The sequence below is a fragment of the Mauremys reevesii genome, linkage group 2 (genome assembly GCF_016161935.1).
Source record: "Mauremys reevesii isolate NIE-2019 linkage group 2, ASM1616193v1, whole genome shotgun sequence".
Classification (NCBI taxonomy): Eukaryota; Metazoa; Chordata; order Testudines; family Geoemydidae; genus Mauremys; species Mauremys reevesii.
In genome coordinates, this window is record NC_052624.1 from 230,411,698 (window position 1) to 230,426,239 (window position 14,542).

Below are 14,542 nucleotides of genomic sequence, written 5' to 3' on the forward strand. Positions count from 1 at the left end.
TACCATTTCATGCTTCAGCCACCATTCCAGAGGATATGCTTCCATGCTGATGATGCTCATTAAAAAAAAAAAAAATGCATTAATTAAATTTGGGACTGAACTTTTTGGGGGAGAATTGTATGTCTCCTGCTCTGTTTTACCCACATTCTGCCATATATTTCATGTTATAGCAGTTGAGGATGATGACTCGGCACAGTGTTTATTTTAAGAACACTTTCTTTGCGTTTTGTCAAATCTGCAGTGAAAGTACCAATGTGAGATTTCTAAAGATAGTTACAGCACTCGAACCAAGATGTAAGAATCTGAAGTGCCTTCCAAAATCTGAGAGAGATGAAGTGTGGAGCATGCTTTCAGAAGTCTCAAAAGAGCAACACTCTGATGCAGAAACTACAGAACCCGAACTACCAAAGAAGAAAAATATCAACCTTTTGCTGGTGGCATCTGACTCAGATGATGAAAATGAACATGTGGTGGTCCACACTGCTTTGGATTGTTATCGAGCAGAACCCGTCATCAGCATGGACACCTGTCCTCTGGAATGATGGTTGAAGCGTGAAGGGACATATGAATCTTTAGCGCATCTGGCACATAAATATCTCGCGACAGCAGCTACAACAGGTGACTCTCACTTTCAGGTGACATTGTAAACAAGAAGCAGGCAGCATTATCTCCTGCATATGTAAACAAACTTGTTTGTCTGAGCGATTCGCTGAACAAGTAGTAGGACTGAGTGGACTTGTAGGCTCTAAAGTTTTACATTGTTTTGTTTTTGAATGCAAAAATTGTTTTTTTTACATAATTCTACATTTATAATTTCAACTTTCATGATAAAGAGATTGTATGACAGTATTTGCAATGGGGGAAAACTGAAAAATACTTTTTTTAGAGTGCGAATATTTATAATAAAAATGAATATAAACTGAGAACTGTACACTTTGTACTGTGTGTTGTAATTGAAGTCAATATATTTTAAAATGTAGAAAACATCCAAAAATATTGAAATAAATGGTATTCTATTATTGTTTAGCAATGTGATTAATCACGATTAATTTTTTTTTAATCGCTTGACAACCCTAAAAACAACAATTCCTTATTAACTGCTTCCTTGTTAGCAACAAGCAAAATCAATAAAAATACAGCAGAAATCTCTTCTGTAAATTCAACTAATGCAAATGAGAGAGTATTTTCAATTAGGAGTGCTACAGAACATCTCTTCTACAGTGCTGATAGCAAGTTTACACTTGCTTTTTTTTTTTTTTTTTTTTTTGGAGGTCCCTTATTCTCCTTTTGAAATCCAATCTTGGAAAAAGGTGTGTGGGGGGGGGGAAATTTCCTTTTCCTAAGCAAACTCTGAAAGAGTAGGTGATGTTCCTCTTTCAATTACAGCAGTATAACTTTAGTGGAATTATTCTGTATTTGCACAAGCTTAACAGAACATAATATGGTTCATATGACCAAATCATCACTATATTTATAAACCTATTTTTTCACAAAATTAAAAAAGCAAGAGTAGTCTAAAGATCTTGTCAACATCAGTAGAAGTGAATTAATTTTTCATTACATTTAAAAAACTTTTTAGCTTTTTTAAAAAAGCGTAACTATGTATTCCTCACTTTGTCATGCACATAGTCAAAAGCTCATATTTTTGCTTTTCCCCAGGTTTTCTGTGCTAGTGACACATCCAACTACATGATACTCTGATTCAAACATCTTGAAGACCTAAAAGAATTGTGTAAGTAAGATCAATCACTGTTTACATTGACTTGATCGAAGAGTGTTGAATGGAGAAGCCACTAGGTAAAAATACCCACAATGCATTAATAGCAATGGGAAACTCTTTTATATTAAAACCCTTGTAGTCAAATATATTCAATTTCTATTACCAGTTATGGACAATTTAAGTGGCTGATATGAAGAGTTCACAGCCATGGAGAAATCTGCTCAGACCCACCGACCACCTTCCTACTAATTTTTGTGTAGATACATATTTTGTCACAGAAATTTGGTAGAATGATGATAATCAATGGGACACAGTAATACCAGAATACACAATATACAGGAACAAAAGAGTGTGTCATGCTGTGAGGGAGTGGCATTATATGTGAAAGAAACAGTAGAGTCAAATATAGTAAAACTCTGATTAATCAAACTGCCACTGATATGGATACAAATTCCATGCTTGAACAGTTAGAGTATAGCTGCAGGAATATACTACTGACCACCTGACCAGGATGGTGACAGAGACTGTGAAATGCTCAGATAGATTAGAAAGGCTACAAAAATAGAAAACTCAGTTAAAATCCCCCATTATTATTATCTCCATATTCACTGGGTACATGACAGGATGGGATGCAGAGATTAATGGTACCTAGAAATTTTATGACTATTTCTTGGAGCAGCTCCTGGAACCTATAAGGGGAAAGGAAATTCTTGCTTTAGTCCTGGGGTCGGCAACCTTTCAGAAGTGGTGTGCCGAGTCTTCATTTATTCACTCTAATTTAAGGTTTCATGTGCCAGTAATACATTTTAACATTTTTAGAAGATCTCTTTCTATAAGTCTATAATATACAACTAAAATATTGTTGTATGTTAAGTAAATAAGGTTTTTAAAATGTTTAAAGCTTCATTTAAAATTAAATTAAAATGCAGAGCCTCCCCGGACTGATGGCTAGGACCCGGGCAGTGTGAGTGCCACTGAAAATCAGCTCGTGTGCCGCCTTGGGCACACGTGCCATAGGTTGCCTACCCCTGCTTTAGTCCTAAGTAGTGCACAGGATCTGGTCCAAGAGGTGAATGTAGCTGAATCGCTCAGTAATACCAAATCATAATGTAATTAAATGTAGCATCATTGTAGGAGGGGAAATACCAAAGAAACCCACTACAGTAATATTTAACTTAAAAAAAAAAAAAAAGGGAACTACACAAAAATGAGGAAGCTAGTTAAGCAGAAACTAAAAGAGTTTAATGCAAGAGTGAAATGCCTGCATCCTGCATGGAAACTATTTAAAAACACCATAATATATGCTCAAACTAAATGTATACCTCAAATTAAAAAAAAACAAAAAAACACACCAGTAAGAGGACCAAAAAATGCCACCATAGCTGAACAACAAGAGTAAAAGAGGCTGTTAGAGGGAAAAAAAGGTATCGTTTAAAAACCGGAAGTCAAATCCTACTGAGGAAAATAGAAAGCATAAATTCTGGCAAGCAGAGCGTAGAAGTGTAATTAGGCAGGCCAAAAGAGAATCTGAAGAACAACTAGCAAAAGACACAAAAACCAAATAGCAAAATTTGGTTTTAGTATCTCAAAAGCAGGAAGCCTGCCAAACAATCAATGTGGCTATTGGATGGTCAAAATGCTAAAGGAGCACTTAAGGAAGACAAGGCTGCTGTGGAGAAGCTAAATGAATTCTCTGCATCAATCTTCACTCCTAAACCTAAAGCATTCCATCTGACAAACTGTCCCTGATGGAAAATGTCAGAAGTGGTTTTGGAATGCACTGATGGATTAGAGTAATAAAATCACCAGGACCAGATTGTATTCACCCAAGAATTCTGAAAGAACTCAAATATGAAATTACAGAACTACTAATTGTGGTACGTGACCTATCGCTTAAATCAGCCTCTGTACCAGATGACTGGAGAATAGGTAATTTAACACCAATTTTTTAAAACGGGCTCCAGAGGCAATCTTGGGAATTATAGACCTGTAAACCGAATTTCAGTATCAGGCAAATTGGTTGAAACAATAGTAAAGAACAAAATTATCAGACACGTAGATGAACCCAATTTTCTGGGAAGAGGCAACACTGCTTTTGTGTAAAGGGAAATCACGTTTCACCAATCTATTAGAATTCTTTGAAGGGGTCAAAAAACATGTGGACAAGGGTTATCCACTGGGAAGGTCCCTCAATAAAGGCTCTTAAGCAAAGTAAGCAGTCATGGGATAAGAGGGAAGGTCCTCACATAGATCAGTAACTGATTAAAAAGACAGGAAACAAAAGGTAAGAATAAATGGTCAATTTTCACAGTGGAGAGAGGTAAATAGAAGGGTCCCTCTAGGATCTGTACTGGGACTGTTCAACATATTCATAAATGATATGTGTAGAGGTGTAAACAGTGAAGTAGCAAAGTTTGCAGATGATACTGAATTACTCAAGATCATTAAGTCCAAAGTTGACTGCAAAGAGTTGCACAGGGATTTCATAAAACTGGGTGATGGGACTACAAAATGGCAGATGAAAACTGATGTTGATAAATGCAAAATAATGCACACTGGAAAACAGTCTCAGCTATATGTACAAAATGATAAAGGTCTAAATTAGCTGTTACCACTCAAAAAAGATCTTGTAGTCATTGTGGCTAGTTCTCTGAAAACATCTGCTCAATGTGCAGCAGCAGTCAGAAAAGCTAACAGAATGACAGAATGTTAGAACCATTAGGAAGAAGATAGATAAGACAGTAAATGTCATAATGCCACTATAAATCCATGGTACCCCCACATCTTGAATACTGAAGGCAGTTCTGATTGCCCCATCTCAGAAAAGATATATTAGAATTGGGAAAAGTAAAGAGAAGGGCAACAAATATTATTAGGGGGGTATGGAACAGCTTCCGTATGAGGAGAAATTAAAAAGAAGACTTGGACTGTTTATCCTAGAAAACAGACAACCGGGGGGGGGGGGAAGGAGGGAGAAGGACAGCATATGATGGAGGTCAATAAAATCATGAATGGTTTGGAGAAAGTGAATTGGGAATTGTTATTTACTCCTTAATATAACACAAGAACCAGGGGTCCTCCAATGAAATTAAACACACAAGAGGTTTAAAACAAAACATAAGGAAATACTTCTTCACACAACGCACAGTCAACTTGTTGAACTCATTTTTAGGGGTTGTTGTGAAGGCCAAAAGTGTAATTGGGTTCAAAAAAGAATTAGATAGCCTCCATGAACTTAAGTCCATCAATGGCCATTAACCAAGACAGTCAAGGGCACAACCCCATGCTCTGGGTATCCCTAAATCTCTGACTGCCATATGCTGGGATTAAACAAGGGATGGATCACTCAATAATTGCCCTGTTCTGTTCATTCCCTTTGAAACATGTTACCAACCACTGTCAGACACAGGATACTGGGCTAGATGGACCATTGGTCTGATGGACTATTGGCTAGTCTTATGTTTTAAGTGATACTAATCAACAATGAAAAATAAGACTGAAAAAAATTCATCTAGAGCCTAAATTCAAAGACTTCCCATTAAAAATCTTTATGAAGAGGAACCAAATAAAATATATATTATATAATTATATATAATTAACCCTGTGTGAAATTTCACACCCATTGGCCACTTTCTTCTAGAGAAAAAACAGGTATTTATGCATTTCAAGCCCATTTTGAATGCAACCTAACTACAGAGTTTTTTCCAGGCACTTCCCTAATACGGTCCCTGCCCCACAGAACTTACCATTTCAACAGATAAAGAAAGATGTGAGAAAGGGAGTCATTCCCCTTTTAAGGGTGAGAGATTAAATGATTTGCCCAGGTCACACAGAAAACCTGTGGTAGATCAAGGAACTGAACCCAGATCTTCTAAATCGAAGCCCAATGCTTTAGCCATTGGATCATCATTCCTCCTGGTTCAAAATTAAGGTGCGTCTACTGAAGCACCAAAATACCATTAGGAAGAGAACCGCATTTTAGCCTGTTCTTTTTGGCAAGGTGCTAGTATAGTTATACTCACCATTGGCGGTCAAGGATGAACTGATTTGCTGGTTAATGACCCTCCTAAACTATTTTACATGCTCCTAGACTGGTCATCACTGTAACTTCTAAGCACAACATAAAAGGCCAGATGTAGTACCTTACTGCAGTAAAAGTACCAAACGATGTAAGAGGGGCAGAATATGGCCCGTAGTAATAAAACTAGTATAGTGCTGTCCAAAAAGTGACTTCAGGGTGTCCCCGCCCCGACCCCAACCAAGATATTGCAGGCTTTTTAATGCAGATTTATAATATACATGTAACATCTATACTTCGTGTGTATGAATATTAGTATTTCTCACCTTTGTTTATGGTGGGACAGCTACAGTAGGATTTTGTAAAACGGTTTTAACACAGTTTGTCCAGTCCACAACAGTAGAGGAAGTTACTTCATACTATCTACTAGCCAGAACCATATTTAAAACAAATTTCAGCACATCTGTAGACAGAAATAAAAGCTACCACTCAATCACCTCTTGTACAATTGTGTAATACTGCTGTAGCCAAACATTTAAATTATTTGAAAGGAGAGAAATAACGCATCAATTTCACAAAAAAGTCAGTCAATTTGCAGGTTTTCAATGGAACCATTATATTTTAAGAGCTAAGTATCTTTATTTTTTATGAAAGATTAAAAAGGAATGCAATTTACATAGTAGAATTGTTTCCCTCCCTTCCTGCAGATATGATTCACGGAACTCCATGCTATTTTGATAAAGCGTTTCAGGGTTGGGGAAGGATGGGAAGAGAATGAGCTAAAAATTTGTAAAGGGGAACTTCTAAATGTGTACACTAAAATCTGGTATTTGAGCAACATGCCAGTCACAAATGGCTATAGACACACTACTCAAACTTTGGAAAATACACTCGCATGATCAGCTTCCTTAAAACCCCAAAGAGAAATTATTTTGGTCAAGTACATGAGATCCTAGAAAAATGTTTAAATGATTAAGGTATAATTAACTTCTTTTTAAAGCCCTGGTCTACACTACAAATTTATATTAGTCTAACTAAATCACTTAGAGATATGGAAAATCCACCGCCCTGAGTGATGCGGTTGTACCAACTGAACTCCTGGTGTAGACAGTGCTTGTTGACACAAGGAGCTTCTCCCATCAATGTAGCTACTGCCTCACAGGGAGGTAGAGTACCTACAATGATGGGAGAAGCTCTACCGTCGGCATAGGTAGCATATTCACTAACCACTGCAGCTCTCCAAGTGTGAACAAGCCCAAAGCCGATAAGACTTTCAAAATGAACTATCATCACTACACTGGATACAGAATAAAGCCAAAGTTTATTTAAAAATAAGTTTTATAACTTTTCACAATAAATCTTTTCATATAAAAAATGAGGTTGCAATGGCACTTTGCCAGACATTAGCTTAATAAACTTGACCTTCACTTGGTACTTTAGCCAGTAAAGTTAGTTTTCTGTTTCAGTATCTGCTACTTTAATGCCCGGGCATTGTGGCATCATTATAAAAATAGAAATTCAACCACATTAACATACAGACATGTGTCTGTGGATCTTTAATTTACTGTACTGTAAAGCTGCCAGATAAACAGATCAGTGCAATTCAATTTTCAGAAAACCAAGGCAAAATCTACTGGCCTTGATCCAAGTTATCAGTGTCATTGTCAAGCCCTATATTTAATTAATACTATTTACTGTCAAGATCTGAGTTGGGCAGATCTTTCACCAGCCTCAATTTGGAGGCTAAGGGCAGGCACTGAGGAATATTTGCCAGAGTAAATGTATGTCATCTTCCTTGATGATACAAGTGCTCAGTTGTCCTGTTCTTGACCCCGTAGCATTCCCAGGCTCTAACACTGATGACACAGTGAAATCAACCTACATTTTATTTTTATATATATATATATATATATATATATATATATATATATAATATATATATACACACACACATACACATACATACATACACACACACACTTTCCTCTGAGGATGGCTTTTTCTTCTGCAAATGTGTATATACTGTGCCTTTGTTAATATAAAAAGGTTGTGAATACGGAATATAATAAAAAAAACCTTATTCAAGGCCCATTATTCAGCCATAATTTTATTCGCTTTTTAAATATTGGTTAAGTTAGTTTCCAGTTATACTCTTATTTCCAAGATACTTTTCATTTAATTAGTTAATTTTAAACTAAAAAGTTAAAAGTATCTTAATGTAGCTACTTAAGAAAAGAGGATCTCAAACATAGGTGTTTATCTTTTAAATAGTCCTATTCACATATAATGTTTCATATTCACATTTCTCCAATACAATAAGCAGCTCAGTTGCACAGCACCTGCTCTCATGCAACACATCCATTGAATTTAATGTGAGTTTTACATATGTGAAGATTGTATGCTCAGAACCGGAGACAGACATATATTATTTAAAACTATAATTTATTTTTTAAACAAATCTGCTTCCCATTAACTTAATTTATATTTTTGCTACTCACAGGGTTTTTTAAAAAAACAATAAGTTTAACACTTCAATAATTGATCTTCTTTGATTTTACAGAGATGTCAAATATTAAATGTATGGTATCACAATCATTTCCACATCACAAAAAAATAGAAAGGTCAATGCCCATTACCAATGGCTGGAAATTGATCAATGGGATGCACCCATCTAATCTTAACAGAAGATCGCTGCTCAGAGTTTCAAATGAAGGTGAAAGGCCCTGTGGTCACTGCCAATATGCCTTGCAGAAAATTTCTTTCTGACCCCAGATTAGGCAATCATATTAACCCTGTTTGTGTGAAAATCACTATAGCCTAACATCTAATTCAACCTTCATATACCACTGGTGTACAAGTAATTATTTATTTTTCCTTGAATACTAGTAAACCAGATTTTCCTACTACCAAGAACAGAATTCTGATCATATTTGGAAAAAAACACAACTTCTCACTTATTTTTAATGTCAAAGAATGGTCATGTGTTCTTCTACTGCCTCATTTGAATTTTTTTTTCCACCCTAAATCTCTGTACATATATGATGCAATAAGATCCTCATATACTCCTCTTCAAACATCTAATTAAAGCACAGCAAAGATTCTTTATACCTTTGATCAATTAGTAGACTTTATTTTATTCCAATTTATTATACATCTTCTCCAGAATTTGTATATCCCTCTGGAAATAAGGTGCTCATAAATGGTGGCAATACCAGGTATATAAATTATGCTACCATAAAGCTTTTTATGAACTGCAAACTACCACACATACTTTAAGATTTTCACTTACTAATTGTTTTCATTTTTGAAATGAGGGAAAGCACTACTCAAAATGTTTAGGAAAACAGATGTATTACAGAATCTTCTCTTTCCTGTCTATAGAGAGACTGTGACCTGCATATTATAACTATGCACATCAAAATAATAAGAAGATTCCTAGAAACACACAGTTTAAGTTCTGCATTGTGTGTGCAATTTGTGGTACAATAGTTTAAATTAAGAAAGACACGTTAATATATGTTTATACGATTTAATTGAATATCAGATTATGAACTTTCATTAAATGAGTCTGAATTAAGAATTATTCTAATAAAAGACTAAATAAATAGTTAAAAAAGGGAAAAAAAAGGTAGCATACAATGCCATTTAGTCTTTGTATATTTTAATCTTTGTGGTATTTTTCATGTATTGACGATAAAAAAAAGTGGATTTTGTTGTTGTTTTTATTTATTTATTTTTCTTCTTGCTCTCCAAAAATTGCTTAATAACTGTAAAAGATTAAAAGATACCCGACACAGATATACATATTTTAGCCCATAATTTTTCAATGTTTTTCAAACTGCTAAACACATTAAGAACCCTGTTACTTAGTGTAACTACCTACCTGCATACTTAAATATGTGCAAGTCTCAAAAATGCACATTTATAATTAGTCTTCAGTAACTCATTCTACAACACATTAAAGGAAATATATTTTCTTGAGAATCCTGAAAGGGAACTCACACAAAAAGAAAAAATATCTCTAGATTTTATACAGAACTTTCTAAATTAGTATGGAGCACCTTTTTTACATTAAACAAGCCTAAAATAAAATATAGTATTTATCTTCTGCTGCTAAGTTTTGTTAAACTACAAAATTATCATCAGTTTAAAACAAGCTACAGGAGGTCTCTTTTTACTCACTCTCAATAGTATTATCCCTTCTCATGAATGGATTCAGACAGGTATATCATTCCTGAGCAATTAGTTGTTTGGTTGTCATTATATTTGTTTCAGCCACAATGTAAGTAGTTTATTAGTGCTGGTAGAAGGAAAGAGTTCTGTTTTTGCAACACAACCTTTACTACAAGAAAGACCACACATTTGGAAAGTAAAAAGTCCATTAGCTAGATGATAAAAGTATTTATTTGGTTTAATCTTAAAATATACTACTCCTTGAGTAGCTTCAGCTTATATTTGTTTACTTTCTTTCCCAACACAGAATCTCATCCTGGATCCTAACGCTCTTGTGACTAGTCCTTACATGAGTAGTCCATACAAAAATATTTTCACAAAATGAGCCTTTGAAATTTTCTTTTCTTACTCGCATTGTATTAATTAGTTTGTATGTTATCTAAGACAGGTGTTTTTGTGTGTGCGCCTTAAATATTCATATCAAAACTCTTTACTTGATCATCAAATTCTCTACTGAAGGAGCTAGAAGAGTATTTAAATGTATATAGTTTATAGATAACTCACCAAGACTCAGTGAGGCAGTCAAATCAGTTCTGTAGGTCATGTGTGTTTGTGTGAGCTTCAGTACTCAGATACATCTCAAGTGCGCTATAAACAAAAGTAAAAGAGAAATGTTAGTCTTTTTTAATAGAGAAATTGAAATTACATTAATATTGCAGTATGTTTAACATAATCATTAACTGAGAAAGTGAGCATTATAAACTTTGCAGTACAATATCTGATTCAGAGATCACTCTATAATCCTGTGCAGCTGTCTGAATTACTCCATATATACACCATTCCCTTTACAGGAATTACTGCTGACCGCATGCAAACCCATGATGATAGCAATAGGTTAAAATTTATTTGAACCCTGTGTACTTTATTTTCTGTGAAAATAAGTCCAGGATAACCAAGATTCTCAACTAGCTGTTCCTCACATATATCAGAACTCGAATCCTTTCTTAAAAATCAGATCCTGAAGCAGAGTTTACCAAATCAGTGTAGAAAGTCTCCATGACAACTACTGCTTCCTTTATTGGTCTGATTTGCTTTTTAAACAAAATTAGTGTCTAAATCTCTAAAAATAGGAATTATTATAAAAAAGCCTTGAGGCAATATTAAAAACTTCAACTTCATGAAAATTATATCCACTTTCATTAAATTCAGTTCTTCTCCACTCTTCAAAGTCCACTTTAAAGCAAACATTTCTGACCTGAGTGACGGAAGCATTAGAGTTAGCCAACAAATGAAAAAAATATGCATTTGCAGTAGCCTTTAGATTCCAGGAGAACAGAGGACAAGCATTTCTGTACCAAAGCAGTGCCCACTCTTTCAGAGGAGATGCAATATTCTTCTTGGAGTGCTTGCTCATGTCTATGGGCGGCGGATGGAGCCCTGGGCCAGAGGAGCCCTGGGCCAGCCAGAGCCCCGAGCCCCCCGCCACAATGCTGCCCCACGAAAATTCATAACCTTTATAAACAGATTCTGTTTGAGGGCCAGATAGCATTTGTACACACCAAACAAACTACCAAAGAACCATTTACACCAATACTATCCTTATTTCTCATTCTGACTGACAAGAAGAACAGAGGTATGAATTAAAGCTGTGCACCTATATTCTAAAACTTATGTAAGCCCCCTCCCGCCCCAAGCAACCAAAAAAAAAAAAAAAGTGCTTTGAGGAAAATGGTATTTAGGCCATAGGAAGAATTACATTCTTGATGATGGTCCTGTTCACCTATATACACCTTTTAAAAATAAACTTTTAACTTTTTTTAACTTTTTACACTCAGAAGTGGCATATCACCCAGTAATTGGCCATTCTTAGAAGCTATCACCAAGGGATAGATGACAATCTGGACAATACGTTTACATGCACTGCATTTAATTTGGTAGGTGTTTTGGATATGTGTATTTCCACTACAGCATTTAAAAAAGCATGTTGGTACTAGAGAACACAAATATGTGGTACTTTAAGTTTGTCTTCATTCCTGCTTGAGTAACAAGTTTGGTTTGATTTAATTATCTGTAACCCTGTTTTATAGTGACAGCTAATACAACTAGGGGAAGAGATGGTTCAGAAGACTGGTGCGAAGATAAAATGACTTTAATCTTTAAACATTTGAAAAATATTATCAGATGCCTACAATCCAGAGGCAGATAGCAGATTTAGTCTGTCCCTAATGAGGCAGGTCCAGGGACACTACTACAGCTCCAGTCATCAACCACTGAGAAAGCAGAAGAGAGTGCTGGATGCTGTCCCTAGAACCTAGTTGGGAAACTCCATTTTTCATAGAAGTGTTTCATCTGACGGTTCTCTCTGTAGCCAGAAGGATGGTGTAGGTAGAGGAGGCTGTCTTCTCCAGTTTCCCTTGCACACGATCACCAATCAGTCTCCTGATTTTTGTAGGGGATAAGGTCTGCTACTCTAATTCTCTTCCCAGCTTCATAGCTGCTACAAGGTGTGGGTGGGGGAATACAAAGGAATGTTCTCCACTACTCACCTCCTCCAAAGTCATTTTTGGGTCGTCTTCTCTTTTTTTAATAGATCCATAACCATCGTCTTCTGCTGCTCATAGCGAAGTGAAATTAACCTGATTCTTGACAACTTCACTGCAGCCCATGTGGTTTCAAATAGCAGCAGTGGATCTGGCCAGTATTTATTAAATTCAATCTGTCCCACTTTGCAAAGTTATGAGAAATAGTAGAGGCATGGGAGCTGTCTGTCTGAAGACTATGACTAGGGTGACCAGACAGCAAATGTGAAAAATCGGGACAGAGAGTGGGGGTAATAGGAGCCTATATAAGAAAAAGACCCAAAAATCAGGACTGTCCCTATAAAATCAGGACATCTGGTCACCCTAACTATGACAGCACTCGATGGAAAGGGTCACAATGGGAAGGTTATCGTCACAACTTAAATTCCATAGAAACTAGTCACTTTGGGGCATTCAAGATAATTGAAAAAATATGGAATTAGTTAATTTTAATGAAAAGTGTCAGACAGGTGTGGAGCCTGAAATTCTCTTGTTGGCCAAAGAACAGGTACGAACATATTTGCACCAACTCACCCTCCCAATGTGTCTCAACTGTAACATGGGTTGTTGGGGAGAAACAATTTCTCAGAGGGAGAGGGAAGTTTAGCATCTCTGCATGTCCATTCCTTGATTTAGACACTGAATTGCAAACAAAGATACCACTGTCAATTGTGGTGATGGTTCTTGGGACATGGAAACTCGTCTCAAGAAAACCAGATAGTAACCAACCAATTTATATCAAACAGGTGACTCATCAGCTCTTAAATCTGAATTCAATGTTTGTATTATGATAGTTCTCAAAGGCAACAATCAGGATCAGGGCCCTTTTGTGCTATTATTTGTGCTCCCACAGTACTAGATGCTGTATATACACAGAACAAGAAGACAGGCTAGGTACTGTACAAAACATATGAATAGACAGCATCTGCCCTGAAGACCTTACAGTCTAAGAACAGTGGTAAACTTTCAGTCATTAGTCAGGGCTGTATTTGAACTAGAGGTGAAAGATACCATGACTGGGCAGAGGGACTCAGTAGGACATCTAGTTATCCCAGGGAAACCTGTTTAAAGCTAAACAAAATATAGCTTACATATCCCAGGTGTAGACAATATTACACATTTTTATTATTTTGAACAACTCTTCCACTCAAGCTGCAATATCCCTTCCATGCACAATGCAATCACAATGGAACATCATTACACACCAAGCACATATGGCAGTGGTGAAGGTGCATTATCCCCCAATGTCTGTAGTAGGTGACCTACCAGTTAAACAATTAACATCAAACTTCTGTGTACTACTGCTTAACTGAGAACAAGACAGTGAATGACTATCCCTCTCAGAGATGCACCCAGAAGAGATCCCCATCTTGAGTGGGCAAGAGAAGTGAATTAAATATTTATATCTTTGGTCATATATATTTAGTCTTCAGACTCTTGTAACATGAGCACTAACAGCAACATACTTTGACTATACCTTCCAGATATATGCAAAGATGAGCAATCAAAAGAATACCAAACAGCAGAACTGTAGCAAGATAAATGAATACATTCAGCCTCGATTACAAATTCTCTACCTCTTTACATCAAAACAACCCTCCATTATGTAAATAAAAAAAAAAAAAAACAGCAAAGCATGTGAGCATGTTTGCATTGCAAATGCCAGCACACGTATGTAAAACAACAACAAAAAATTAAAACAAAACTATATAATTAGAGCTACAGTATCGTTACAGTAATTAAAGAATCAATAGGTCAGCCCTCAAAAAAAAAAATCCTAACATTTTGGCACTAAAAAATTAAAATATTATAGTCCTGACTTTAATAGTTACAAGAAAAAAGATTGAGTTAAAGTGAACTTTCATACTGGAGAACACTTTCAAAAAGTCTTGAAATAATTAAAAAAAAAAAGTCTATTTACCTATAGCATTCTGATAACCTTTTCCTTGTCAGATAATTTGTGCTGGAGACTCTGATATGAAAACAACAGGTGAGCTAGCCCTTTATCTCTAAAGATGCAAGTTTAATTTTGTGCATCAAGTGTAACAAGTA

At 35.8% G+C, this 14,542-nt stretch overlaps 1 protein-coding gene across 11 annotated transcripts in view; it reads right to left on the reverse strand.

The window, feature by feature from the left end:
• Positions 1–14,542, reverse strand: part of NCOA2 (nuclear receptor coactivator 2) — a 250,798-nt gene that overhangs the window by 222,763 nt on the left and 13,493 nt on the right. For 8 of the 11 annotated variants that reach the window (XM_039523669.1, XM_039523663.1, XM_039523664.1 and 5 more), the window contains exon 2: positions 10,476–10,559. The gene's annotated coding sequence lies outside the window, so the exon portion shown is untranslated. Of the gene's footprint in view, positions 1–6,064; positions 6,202–10,475; positions 10,560–12,457; positions 12,476–14,542 lie in introns of those variants that run through there. The other 3 variants (XM_039523665.1, XM_039523668.1, XM_039523670.1) reach the window with 2 other exon arrangements.